This window comes from Syngnathus leptorhynchus, chromosome 3, assembly GCF_054491065.1.
Source record: "Syngnathus leptorhynchus isolate UIUO chromosome 3, UIUO_Slep, whole genome shotgun sequence".
NCBI lineage: Eukaryota > Metazoa > Chordata > Actinopteri > Syngnathiformes > Syngnathidae > Syngnathus > Syngnathus leptorhynchus.
Genome location: NC_141197.1, coordinates 8628576 through 8643722, shown reverse-complemented (window position 1 = coordinate 8643722; position 15147 = coordinate 8628576). Strand labels below are relative to the sequence as shown.

Here is a 15147-nt window from a genome sequence, read left to right as displayed (position 1 = left end):
CCCCGGGCCCGCGTGGGTTTTCTCCGGGCACTCCGGTTTCCTCCCACATCCCCAAAACATGCTTAGTAGGCCGATTGAACGCTCCAAAATGTCCCTACGTGTGAGTGCGAGTGCAAATGGTTGTTTGTCTCTGTGTGTCCTGCGATTGGCTGGCAACCGGTTCAGGGTGTCCCCAGCCGATTTCCCGGTGACGGCAGGGATAGGCTCCAGCACGCCGGCGACCCCCGTGGGGACTAAGCGGTTCAGAAAATGGATGGATGGATGGATGGATGGATGGATGGATGGATGGATGGATGGATGGATGGAGGGATGGATGGATGGAGGGATGGATGGATGGAGGGATGGATGGATGGAGGGATGGATGGATGGAGGGATGGATATAGAGCATACAGATACTTACAGAAGACGATTAGGACCAGTGAAGAAAAAAGAATGGGAGGTGACAGGTTTTTGACTATTTCGTTTTCTTTTCTTTCTTTTTAATGTCTATACATAAATTACTTTTAGATAGTATAACATTTTTAATACCATTCCAAATTGAGTAGGACAGTTGTAGACATGGTGAATTGTAGTTTCAGGATCAGAATTATGATTTGACATTTTATTCATTTGGCATTGAGTGGTTCTGGTTCTGGACATGCTTTCTTGTGTCGTCCTAACAATCTTTTGCCACCTATTCTTGGAGGTTTGATTCGAACTGAGCCTGACAGGGTATACTTATAGGTAATTCTTGTCTTTTTTTCACTTAATGGCCTGAGCAACAAAATTGTTACAATGGAGGCTCAGGGGAGACTTGTAGATTATTTTGACAAGGTCACTCTACACATTTCTATTTTTGAGAGATTTGCCAAAACAAGTCCACTGCAGCAGGTTTTAATAAAATGGAGAACATTCATGTGATGACAGGTTCTGTTGCTCAGAGGAATTTTCTTTTCGTTATTTAATACCATCCTATGTATTGAAGTGTAGGAATTAAAGCCACATATATTACGAAAGTGCATAGTTACTGTAAAGGTCAATGTTTTATTTTATGTGGATTACATGTTGATTATATTTGGGTAGCTTGAAAAAATAATAAATTAAATATTTAGGCTTTGTTAAAAATGCAACAAACTTCCATTCCAAAAGTCTCATTTGAACTGCTGTGCAATTACTAAGGCAAATAAAAAGAATTGTTATTAAGGCAGACTTTGCAGTTTTCATGAAAACCTAATTTTTCATTGTCACAAATATGCAAATACTAGACCGAGGAGCTAGCGACTAGCATCTCATTTATTACACGAAGCTACTAACTCAGGAACCACATTCACTGCCTCTGAATATAGCAAGAATTTAACCAGTGTCTTTTGCTCCCCCCCATATTCATAGTTTGTTGGTGTAATTTTGAAGTAAAAATATAAATAAATATTATAACTACATTTAAAATGTATTTATTTCTAAACCATATTTGATTTTGTCTTTCTTTATTAATATTAACATTTACTTTGTGTGCCCAATAATATATTTTTACATCTTCAATCTGACCTGGTTTATGCTTTGAGTTTTGACCAAGTGAGCAATTGGCAGCCCTGTCTCCACTTACACAATAATGTTCAGTATGCTGTCCATTAGTGGTGGCTGTTTGGGGGCCATTGCATTTAGTGCATGGGTCTTCTGTGGGTACTTACCCAACTTAATCCACCTCATAATATCACCACGGTGATATTGCAGTTATAAAAGCAACAAAAATAAAAGATTATGCAACTGGAGCACATTTAGAGTTACTCTTTATCTCATAACAAAAACATCTTACTCATAAAAGATGCTGATTATGAAACGTAGTCATTTGTGCTGACTGATATAGATGTGTTTTGCTGGTTGAAGTTGGCTGAAATGTGTTTTTACAATTATTCAGAGGCACCTTGCTGATCTTGTGGGAGGTGGAGGGGTTAATGTAATTGGAAACAGTCCCATTTTGAATGGCATCACAAAAAAGCATGTGAGGTGATTGGACAAGAATGAAAATGAAGAGAATAAATTGTGAGTTTTAAATGGTTAGTGTGGCTGATACTTTATTGGTTGATACACGATGTGATTTTTACGATCAGTGGGAAAAATTAAAAAATGCAAATGTTGATGAGTAAAGGAAATATTTACATTTAATGCTTGATCAATTTCTTCCATCCATTATCAACAATTATATATAATAAATAATAATACAAACATGTGAAGGGTTGAAGGTGATTGAGGTAAAACGGTGGACTCAGTCAATAAAAAATCAATTGTGATTGTGGGGCTTAGATTGAGAATTAATTAAAAGCTAGCTATGCAAAATCAGCAATAGTATATGAAACTGTGTGGTACAAGGATAAGGAATATGAATAATTTCGGGGTTGACTATGTTCTTTTAACAATATCCTTGCCTAACGCAATTGTTATCTTACGTGACCATTCGGTCTCTGTCATATTTACCTGAAATTATTTTCCCCAACTCTGTTTAATATAAACTGTATTTCCCTTTTACCATGAGTTCATAATACAGTGTGAAACTTATTTTTGTTGATCTCAATTCGCCCATTACAGTACCCATTACAATTTGGAATACTGTAATAGGTCCTTCTGAATGCTTCTCTTAGACAGTTTTTTTAATTTAGTTCATTACTATTATTTTTTATAAAACTGGTCACCCACCCAATAAAGAAAAACACCCATCCATCTAGTTTTCTGTTTTGTTCATTAAGGCTTTGGATGAGATACCTTGATTTCTGTGCTGAAAATATGAATCAGAGTTCTATATTGCCAATGTGAGCTTTAACAGCACATCATGACATAGATAGCGCTACAAGTCCACTGTTGGAATGTGGAAGATTTAGAATGAAAGTAGACAATGTAGACAAGACTCGTGCAAATATCTCTTGCTGCGATGAAGTACATCGGCAGATGGTGTCTTGAACATGAGCGGCGTACAATAACATTTCAAGACATTCAAGGCCTACTTGAATAAAATGTATCGTAGAGTGTGAGTGCCTAGTGATGCGTTGGTTGTGAACTGCTGGCTCTTTGAAGCGATTGAAGAGATTTGGTGCCGCTCTTGTCGTGCACTTCAAAGAGCCCCCACATGTTGGTCCATATTTGGCGTCATCGCGGTGTGCAGGAATCGGAGGGATGGCAGCACACAGAGAAGGAGGGGAGACGAGTATCAGAAGTTCACATTTCACAGTTAGACTAGTTATGGATCAAAATCTCTAATTCAAAAAGAACATTATTGGTTGAATTTTTTAATTTAGACCAGATAAAAGCAGGTCTAAGTTGTGGCACAGGTGGCATAACAGTTCTGGTGGATTTCATTGTAACAAAGGCAGATGAAATCTGAGTACCCTAGTTGTGTGTGGTGGACGTCATTGTATTTAATTTATTAACGTGACAGCAGCGCAGTGTGGTCTCTCTAAGGCACTGTACTGTGTGTGCTTCAAAACGTTGGTCGTTGCATTCAACAAGTTCAATACAAGATGGCATAAAAACAAATCCATTACGCTCTCCCTCTAACTAAATAGACAAGTTATCAGGGTGTTTTTTTCATGATTTCTCTTTTTTAAGTTTTTCATTTTACATTCTATTGTGTTGAGTGTTTTAGAGTGATTCTCTGTTAGCAGTGTTTTTTCTTGAAATTCTGATGAAAATTAGCCCACATTTTCTGACCAGAAATGTAAGAAATTCCAAAGGGTTGAGATCAAATTTTCTTCCACTGTAACATCATTCATTCAAACAAAAGGATATTGTATTTTACTTTCTACTGAGTAAAATTACTCCAGATACATATATATATATATAATGGTGGCTATTGTGCTGTGAAATGACTCATCTTCAATTAAAAGAACACTGTGTGGGGATTTGAGACTGTGCAGACGAGTATGTGCTCAACTGAGAGGAATGTGCATATCTCTGCCGCCAAATTGGCTCAGCATTACAAGTGTTCTTTGAGATACCGCAATCAAATCTCAAATCACCATGCAGTTGTTTCTAATAATACCAGAAATTCATTAACAATTTACCAAGTGCAGTCAAGATTAATCTAATCAAGATGATATTCTAGAATTCATCTGTGTCTTGCAGGGACAAAATTCCTTCCACTGTGCTGCTCAATAGGTAATCAAGCATGAGTTTATACAATTTAAAGTACTGTACTATGATTGTATAACATTAAGTAGCCTCTAATTAAACTTTAAGAAAGGAACTACTTTCTGACAATGTTAAACACCCTGACCCTATGAAATGCAATGGCATTCTTTTGGTCTGCACCTCAGGCACATTCATGAATAGATTTTTTCCCATTAACAAGGGGGGAAGAAGATATATTACACAGTACACTACATTTGACCTTTTAATTCAGTATTTAAAAAAAACGTGTTCCAAATACAATCATCTACATTAAAATGAATAACTTATGTCAAGTCTGCACTTTAAAACGCTTTCTTCATTCTTATATTTTTTCCATGAAGCAATTCTGAGAAGGGAATTTGGGATTATTAATATTTTCAAAAGCTATGATTATAAAAAAAAAAAAAAACCCTTGGGCTGCAATAGTCTTACTCGTGTTTTGACAGATGCATTTTTCAGGATGCGCTTTGTTGACTACAAATTCGAGCATTGTTTGCTGTTGCGAATCCTACCGACGTGTTGTGTATTGTGAGAACATGTTGGCCCTACAGCTGGAATCTAATTTAGGATTTTATTTTTGTAATATAACAATTGTTGTGGAATAAATTCAACTGTCAGGCTTGGCTCATTAAATCTGTCCACATGTGCAAGACTTTGAGATGTGCATCATGTTGTCTTGTCTTGTCTTGTGCCATGAAGCAGAAGCCGTCCCTTCCTGTGCCTTCTGAGATCACACGCCAAGGCCTCAAGGGTGGGAGATGAGCGGGGATGCTTATGAGGACACAGAAAATGAGAGTCAAAGAAGAGGAGCAGCGAAGAAATGAACATAACAGAAGACTTTGAGGTGAGAATGTCTCAAAAAAGAACCACAAAAGGGCAACATGACTCAGGTGTTTTGTTTGAGACCGCTTTATTCTAGCCTGTTCAACAAATCGGATCAAACATAAGTAAATTATAGACCAAACCTTGGTACAGATTTAATTGTAATAAATATTTTATGACATGAGTGAATCCACATTGTGCAGGGCATTAATGATGTATTCCTCACTGCACAAATTAGTTATGACAAAGCCAACAATTAAAAAAAATAAATCACAGAATGCTCTTTCTGGTGCTGCTTGGGTTTTAGAGAATTGTAATTATTGATATAAACTACAGCGGATGTCAGGTGGGGATAGATCTGCTGTTTGTATTGTATTATTTTGTATTCGAGGCAATTTACCATTTTGAAATATTTTTGAGTCTGTCTTTTTAATATTTTAATGCCATTTCTCACAAAGAAAAAAAATCGTCTGGGTATGCCAGCGCATGAAATAGCCTCACCCCCGAAGCTCCTGCTAATTTGGGGACAGAAAGTAGTCTGTGCAGACAGTTTTCGTGCAGGGGCAATTTTTTTAGTCCGTCGTGTTTGTGAATTTGGTATACACGTTATGGCTCACAGGGCGTTTCTGCCTTGCCACATCAACGTATCTGCAAATTTTGGTTACAAAACCAGACTATATGTTAGTCTGGGGAAAAGCAGGTCTAATTCCAAGCGAGGTGGTCAAACACATTTTTGGCGTATTTGATTGAGGGGCAGACCGACAAATTGGTGCTCTCTGGTTGTGAGTGGTGGACGACCTCATGTATTTCATTGGTATGACACCAGCGTGGGACATTCCCTTTGAATCATTAATTGAACGAATTGTAATCAGCATAAAGATTTTAAATACGCACAATTAGACTGTGCTTTGTGCTAGACATATATGTACCTGCAACAAAAATAGGGCCCATTGTGAGAAACCAGCAGCTGCCATACTAATTGACTCAGTGTTGCCTCTTTTCTGCGTCAATCTTGTTCACTGCTCCCTTTTTCAAGTTATTTGGGAGCACGCTGCTTTCATGACTTGTCACGAAAGCGGAGGTGGTAAGAACCTGGAAGAAAGAATTTCTTCAAATTTCCACAAGTGACTTTTTTAAATCTTTCCAGAAGCGTAAAATGAGATGTCACTGCTGTGAGTCTTTAAGCAGCACAAAGGCCTCAAGAGTAATCTTGAGGTTGACGATGACACCAAGCCTTTTACGATGAAGACAGCTGAGACCACTTAAAAAGTAAATCAACTGGTGTTTTATGGTCACAAATTGGCAGTGCAATTTGAGGGGTTGGGCCTTTCACCAGCTTAAACAGTGTTTTTCTTTTCTTTACATAGTCTTCCTTCAGGTGAAGAGCACCATATGAGAGTGTGACAAAAGGTCTTGGCAGTGTGCGGCACAAAAGCCACAAAATGAAATTCTGAGTAATCAATATTCTATTTCATCCCCCTGGATAGCAGACACTCCTGTCAATCCAGATGCAGGCCTACCAGCTATGACTGTTGCCATGGCTAGACAAAGACGTAGTACATTGCATAACGTAAATAATGCAAGATTTTATTTTGGAGTCTTGGACTGGTAAGACTGACTGAGCAAATATTTTTGCATAACATGTTTCCCATCCATAGAAAATCAGGATCAAAGATAGACCATTATGACCGCACAGTGACTCTGTTAAATATTTCGGTCACTCACCACGCATGACAATATGATGATTTAAGACTTTACAGTCATTGCAACGGTGTCATTTTTTACAGGGTGGTCCATTATTTATTTTAGTTTGGAGTTTCAGAATTTTATTCTCTCAAAGATGCATTGTTGTTTTTTTAAAACTGTCAAAAAACCTTTTCAGATATTTATTGTAATCATTATCATCATATATTATTGTATAAATAAATAAATAAATACCTAAATAAATAAATACCTAAATAAATAAATAAATAAATAAATAAATAAATAAATAAATAAATAAATAAAATAAGTGATGAACTCACTGTCAAACAGAAATGCAGCTAATTCCAGATAGCTGATTTTCATTTCCTCATGCATAACTGTCAGGGCATACTGACAGGTTTAACAAATGTGACAAAATGTGATTACTTTTACGTTATTTTATTTTCAAACTGTCTCCTACGAGATTTGACAAATGTATTCTGTGCAATTTTGAAATTGCTTGGTTCATTTATCGTCAAATTTCCATGAGTGTTGTTCTTTTGTTCGTAGCGTTCGGTATCAGATTCTTTCAGCAAGACATCATTAGCCTGAGGGACACAAACATAATATTTGGAAACCTACTGTGCAGTCCCAGCATAATGTCTGTCAAATATTGACAGCCTGAGAAACTCAAAGTTGACTAAACAACATTCTTCATCACATATTTGCAGAAGCATTAGATAAACATTAGAACTCAAAGAAAAAGCCTTATGGAGGGTTCACAACATCTTCACAATATGACTGAGCACCTTTTGTCAAATCTCTGCAAGCCTCTCACACTCGTTTTAGCCAAGGGCAAATCATCATTATAATTGGGCCATTCCATTTCACTGTAATGGTGACAACCCTGGTAACTGGGACTTGACAATAATCCTTACTAACTATTAATTGGACACAGTGGCTGTCAAATTATGTTTTGATGTTTTTCCGGACTATAAGTCAGTTTTTTTCATAGTTTGGCTGGGTTTGTGACATGTTATTTTCGCACTAAACCACAAGAGGGCGTCCAAGGTCTGTGGAATAATTGGAACTGCAACTGACGATGAGTCTGACGTAAGCCACGTAGAAGAGGAAGCGCTGCATCTTCTATTTCCGGAGTTAGCTGAATTGTTTGAAACTGACACGGAGGATGAAGATTTTCTTGTATTTAGTGATTTGGGGTGACACGGATGGTTTGGTAAACTTATCAGCAAGTTATTTATGCTATAGGTATCTGAATAACTGTTAATATGTTACGTCAGGCACGCTCTCAGTTTGCTATTTATATGTGTCATGTAACGTTAGCATACCGTGCAATTATTCAGCCTGTTGTTGCCTCTATCCTATTTTTATTTTAAATTGCCTTTCAAGATGAGATGTCTGTTCTCAGTGTTTGATTTTATCAAATAATTTACTTATACTCCAGTGCGAATTCTTTATTATGCATCTTATGGCCGGTGCGACTTGTACTCTTATAGTCCGGAAAATACTGGACAATAGAAAGGGACAAATCTTTCAGACAAATCTTTATTTAGGATAGAAGGTGCCATGAATGTATTAATGTGATTTTAAAATCACTACAGTATATGCATTGTAGCCTTTATTCAAGAAATTCCCTGATGTCAATTAAGTACTCGTTATCATTATTAGCAGTAGGCCTATGGAACAAAGTACTTTTCTCCTTTCATTTTTCCTTTTTTTTAAGAAACAGGATGCTCCTCCAATCATTTCTCCGGGCTCTCTCAACGTTTAACCAGACAGTTTATGTAATTAGCACTGTGCTCCTGCTGAGAAGAGGCTTCAAAAGAGCCGTAAAAATGAACAAAAAAACTAGAACAAATGCGTATCATTTATATCTAGCCTGTATGCTATATAAGAATTTCTCTCTTGCATGTAAGAGAAGCTAGGATGTGAATATGAATTTTTATACATGGACACATCATCTTGACAGGAAGAAAGAATGACATAATTTGCTTTTAATGGCAAATTAAATCTGAAGTTTTACACTGTGTACACTGAAGGACACAAGCAGGACAACTTCTGTATCAAACATGGACTACAGTAAATCTAATTTATCCAAAAACCCTTCACTTGTTATTGTGGCTTTCACAAATGCATTAAGTAATAATTATGATAACAAAATCTTGAATCATGGAAAAGTTTCATGTGGCTGGTTGGAAGTTCTGGTTTCATCAGCACTAATGTACATATCTTGTAGAGTAAACGAGTAGTCATAAGGAGTGTATGAAGTGGATTGAAGACGACAATGGGTCACATTCTGACAACGGGCATAATAACTCCATCAAACATTCTTTTAGAAGTATACTTTCTTTGAAAACTCATGTAATAGTCAAAAGTCATTTTCAAAGAAAATAGATCATTCTGGCTCAGTATTTGAATTCCCCATGCTGAAAAAGATTTCTTGACATATTGGCTATAGAAGCATCTATTTGGTTTGATCTTCTGTTTTCTTTCTTCTGCAAATGATTGCAGTGTATTCCCAATTCCCAATACCTGTGTTTTATCAGGTATTTTAGACCCTAAACTCTTATAGCACTGTTTTCGTATACAGTTGCACGTGTGCTTGACGTAAAACCCGGCACATCTTTTTTTGTACTGGGGCAAGTCTAGTTTGGAAATTTTGGCAGACTGTGCCTTTCTGGGCTTTCTGGCAGACCAATGGCGATCTTGATGACACAGCCCTGGCACAACTGACAATTTAGTGACTGACAGTAGACTAGACATTAGACCAGATAAAAGCAGCTCTAAGTTTTGGCGCAGGTGGTGCATCATAATATTGGTTAATAAAGGTTAGCTGCTTGATTAAATGTTGATTGTCCGAATATTTTATTTGCCATATGTAGGGTAATTGTTTAAATAGTCAGTCTTTGCTCGTCACCGTAAAATAAGGCATTAATATTAATTCACTGAAATTTGTTATTGGAAATTTAGCTCATAGACACATGATAAAATATTGAAATCTCAATATGCATTTAAAGGGGACCTACAGCGTTATGCACATTTTACTAGGTTGCAATTTTTTTCCGGACACTAACCTTGAACATGGGTTTGGACATTACTCTTTCTCTTCATTCTAAATCTCATGCCACTCTCTTCCACTCTCCTCTGCTGTATGACTTATAAAACCCAACAAGATGTTGCACAGTCAAGTGGAACCACTTATGCTGCAGCTCAACTCCTGCCGGCAAATTATGATATACTGCTATATTATGATAAAAGAGCAATGCTTCAACGTTGTTGGACAGCTTTCAGAGTGTATGCTCAGAATTTCCCCATGCTATGGTTCTTCTTTTAATGCTATGGAGACAAATGAAATACATTTGCATCTTTTTCTTCATGTGTTACAGTACTTGTGATTCCCGCTCCATATCACTGTGAACTAATGGAGTTATACTCCTATGTCTAAGATGCATTCGTACTTTCACATGTATTTAGTGCACTGTCTGTGAATGAAAAAATGTGAACCCTGTTTTTGTTGTCATGGTGACAGTATTTCTTTGACCGTTCATTTTGTCTATGACACATACGACTCAATTTTCATAGATGGCGCACGTAAAAATGCTTTTATGTCCTGATTTTCATCCAAGTGTAAGGCTCTGTTCCAGGCTGGGAATACTGTTGTAACGAGGATTTGTCCTTGAAGAGTCGCCAGGCGTAATGTCAATTTGGTGGCCAATTTGATGGCCTGCTCACATTACATCCAAATGGTTATACATTTGTGGAATAAATACAAATCATTATCAATCCACGATATTCGGTTGCGATTGAACAATTTTAGTGATCTGCATAAGCGAGAGAGGATTTTTACAAATACATGTATGGTAGTCCAATCTCGTACCACAATTGTCTGCATTCACCATCACAAAGCTACCTGATATGTGCCTGTGGCTTTCAGGCTAGTAAACAATGAAGAATGATGAGGGTGTGTGTGGATGAGACAAATGCCAGCATTTATTGTCTTCTGAAAATTCCAAGTCACCCAAACATACCTTTGTTTATTACTTACTATTTTTCAAATTACCTACATCCCCAAGTGTGGTAATCTAACCTTGGTCCTTTCACTCACAAGCTTGGCCGTGGGCTGCATTCTTAAACCACTTAGTCAGGGCTGCCCCTATTTGCTTATTGCATTCAATTTGGTTGCGTAAAGGCATGCATTTATAGTATTTTCTTAAAATATGCAAACAGCAATGTTTTTTTACGGATAGTTAAAGCCTGAATTTAGTTTGTGAATAGAATATTCATGATTTTTGAAAATCCCCCATACCTTACAAATCCCTTTCGGTAAACCTATGCCAATCCACTCCTCTGACTTGATGGGGGAAGAAGTTAGGGATACATGCTTTTTTTTTTTTTAAGCAAACAAATAGCTGTACTCTACTCTGCTCTACTTGTGTAGTCGCACTATACAACTTGAAATAACTTATTATTAACAAATAAATGTTTCAATTGAAAGTAGCAGGTATGTATAAACAGATGAGTTGACGCAATGATCCAAACCCACCACAAACAAGCATTTTAAAACATTTCTTCTTTCAGAGGTTATTTTCGGTCCTTTTTATTTGTGCTTTTTTTAAGTGTTTTGTTGGCATCACTTGTACAGGCCATTGCCTTTGAGAGGAGTTGGAATGTGAGACATTGTGTCGAAGGAGCAGGAGTATTTACCACTCTGTAGGAGCCAGAATTGTTAATGGTTGGCAGGGGATCAAACACTTATTTCACTCGAGGAAATGTAATTCTATTGATATCTTTTATACAATTTTCTGCATTTTATTTTTGATATATCTCTCATTGTTAAAAAATAACCTGTCTTTAGAATTACAGACTGTTTGCTTCTGTCGGTGGGCAAATTTACAAAATTTGTGAGGGATCAAATACTTATGTCCTCCACTGTATATAGGAAAAAATAGAGTTCCTTTGAATAAGTGCTCATTAAACTGGCATCTAAACGTTCAATATAAGGAACAAAACACTGAGCAACGATAATGTTGAGACGCACTAAAGTGGTTTTCTTTTCTTTTCATCAGTCATCTGAGCTTTAATGAGAGATTTTGGTGTGGCAGTGCCATATGTTTTTAATCCGGAAAATAAATTCTGAAATTCCACATACTTGTTGCCATGTGCACATTTACCTTTAGGGGGTACCCATCAATAAACAAAAGTATACTAAATCCTACATGCTACCATTATTTTGTAAACAATGATGTTTTCATGGTGTTACGGGAGATGTCAACATTCAAAGCATAGGGTGGAATAAAATACTTGAATCCCAAGGCTATACATATATATACATATATATATATATATATTTCTTATATATTTTTATATTTTTTCTATATTTCGGTTCAGCATATAAAAGTGCAGATGAGATGAGAGTTGTTTTACCAGCGTTAGAATAACCATTTAGTAGAAATCGACCATTTAGTGGTTCCTCATTCATCATTCAGGAGCTGAGAAATTACAAAGAAATAGGGAATTAGACGACCAGTGATCCTCTTTTGTCTTCTACATCTTAAGGTGATTTGTCTGAACAATAGCACATTACAGCCAGATACATCAAGCATGAAAGGTGGAAATTGGATTTCTTATCTGGCTAATTCCCAATGTGTCCTCAGTCATAAGTAGATTTTATCTGGAATTGAGACACAGGAGGTGACAAATGTAAGATGGCCTTGAAAGATTTTATAGATTAAAAACACGATTTGGAATACTCCTAACTATTTGGATCCTATTCGTACAAATTTCTTTCAAATGGATTTTAAACTGAATGTTTTTATGGTGTCTGGCTACTCCCTTAGAAACGAACCCCAACTCACCTCACTCAGCATGTCCCCCAGGCGTATGTATGTATGTGTTTTTCCTGCCACGTTATTCATACCAAAGGTTTTGAGGTGATTTCCTAGCAATCTTCACCAAGATGTGTATAAATGTGTGATGCTTTTTAGAAATAGGGGAGCACATTTTGTACTGATGCCAGCACAAGGTCATTACTCTTTGTAGTTTATATACTGGAGTGTTTTCATAGAATTTCTTTTTTTTTTTTTTTTTGTTCTTTTGAATCAACGCTTTTTACATTTTCTGGGTAACTTGGCGCATCACGCTCCAATAGTTTTAAGTGTGAATGCCACTGTAGTCCTAAAGTGTGTCCGGCTCACTGCTCTTGTTGGCACTCAGGGTATAAATATGATTATATATCCTTTCAACACTCTAAACATCACTGTTATCACTGTGGCCTTTGACAGTTGCTGTTCACTTGATGGAGCTGCGATGGAGTATTGGAGCAATAAAAAACTCGTAAGTCATCGTAAATGACTTTTACTGTCAGCTTCAAAAATTCAGACAATGCATTGCTCTCTATATATCTTTGCTTCCATAATCAAATTTTGAACACTTTTAAATGAGAACTGCAAGATAAATGTTACTTCCATTCATGATTTTTCTTATTACCAGCAGTGAAAAAGCTGTGTTGTGGTGGTGTTGCGGTTGTGCAAATTTCTGGCTTGGCTCATCAAGGATTACCAATCCCCTCATGATTTAATTGGCACAGTCTGCCCTTCCTGACTTCATTATTGGTACCTAGGTATTGGAGTCTTGGCCGGGTATTGGGTATCGGGTATAGTAACAGAATGTCTTTTGACTTCAAAGTATTTTGTCGCCACGCGGTAGGAACATTGTACACGGTGGCTCGCCTTGTCGCCCAAACTACCAATTTATGTACCATTCTGTTGGCAGTTTAATAATCCATTGCGTTGCGACAAGAGTATTGAATTAGCACATTGAACTACATTTAACGTTCAATATCGTGTTTGTGCTGACTCGCGGTCCCTGATTGCCCAATAAAACCATGTTGTTTCTCTGCTGCCCAGACTTTATACGGTCAGCTTGGGAAAAGATACAGCACTCCGTTTAGAGAAAAATAAAAACATTGTCTGCATTTTATATATCATCAGTTATGCTGTTTTTTTTTTTTCAGGTATTGAAAAATACACACGCTATTTTATTTCACCTTGTGTGACCACAATTCCAAACGGGAAGGGAGAGTGTACCTCTAATGAGGCCAATTATACCTAGCAGACCATGGAGAAATGATGCTTTTGGCTAGCTGCAGTGTTGAAAATGTCACTGATGGGTGTGAACATTCACATACATATGGACTGTAAAAGATGGTAGTATATACAGGATCTGGCAAAATGATCTGACATATTTGTAGGTTTGATAAAATGCAAATAAATTAAAGAAACAAAACAGTTTAGTTTTATTTTTGGAAAGTCATACGTGTAATGCCATTTTGTTTTGTTTCGTTTCATTTCATTTTTGTTTGGTTTTTGAATAATGTTATTTTGTTTCATTTCAGTTGCTAACATGAATTGGACCGGTGAGCATCGCGCTTTCATTGCGGAAACGTTGATCAAGAACGAATCTGTAACTGCAACACAACGAGAGTTCCATTTGCACTTCAGACTTAATTGGTAGACATGACCTGCTCGAAACATGATTTTGTTATGGGTTACTAACTTCAGAGCTAGTGGATCAGCATTAAAACAAAAATCGACGGGCCGACCTCGCACTGCCAGAATTCCAGAAAATGTAGCAGCGGTAAGGCCAAAATAACATTGTTTGAAAACGAAATGAAACGAAACAAAATAGCATTACATGTACTTTTCGAAAATAAAAACAAACTTTTTTGTTTTTTTAATTTATTTGCATTTTATTAAACCTACAAATGTGTCAGATCATTTTGCCGGACCCTGGATAAGGAGGTGGAGAGGGAGGGAGAGCGAGAGTGCCAGAGTATTTATCCTCTGACCTCAAAAGCATTGAGGTCAGAGGATAAAGATTTCCACACCATTAGTTTTCCTCCCTTAATAACAGTAACTACCACTTCCAATGGCATATTTTTCCTTCCTGGTATGTTTTTTTCTATACAGAAAATGGTCAGTTTGAAATGTCACACATTTTGCTGAGGTCATTTTGACCCTTTTAGGCACCCTAAAGGGCCCATTATTCCAGCAACTCACAACCTCACTGCACCGCCTCCTTGCCAATGTTCCATCCATCTGGACAATCTGAAGTACCACAAAATGGCATTCATCAGTGAATAAAATCATTTGAAATATAGTTTTAATGTAATGTATTTCTGAACCTATTGCAAACCTTTCATCGTGTGAGATTGGGTTGGAGTGGACGGAATACGCATGATTAAATATGCAAGACTAAAAGATTTTGGAGCATCTTGCAATGTGAGGTTTGGGGCACTCCAGAGACACCAGCTACTTTGAACTCCTGCTTTTTGCTTACAAGTGCTTTTTTTTTTCTTTTTTTAACAGCTGCTCTCTTAATAAGATAATTTTGCCCAACATAAACTCTCATATCTATGCCTTTATCGGAACAAACGTGTTTGCCCTCTGAACTGTACGGTACATGGATGTTTTTTAGATGTTCAGT

General features: G+C 37.0%; 1 protein-coding gene across 6 annotated transcripts in view; it reads left to right on the top strand.

Moving 5' to 3' along the window:
* Positions 1–15147, top strand: part of luzp2 (leucine zipper protein 2) — a 141114-nt gene that overhangs the window by 814 nt on the left and 125153 nt on the right. For 2 of the 6 annotated variants that reach the window (XM_085907979.1, XM_085907977.1), the window contains one exon: positions 4840–4981. The gene's annotated coding sequence lies outside the window, so the exon portion shown is untranslated. Of the gene's footprint in view, positions 1–344; positions 440–4093; positions 4126–4836; positions 4982–15147 lie in introns of those variants that run through there. The other 4 variants (XM_085907978.1, XM_085907976.1, XM_085907981.1 and 1 more) reach the window with 3 other exon arrangements.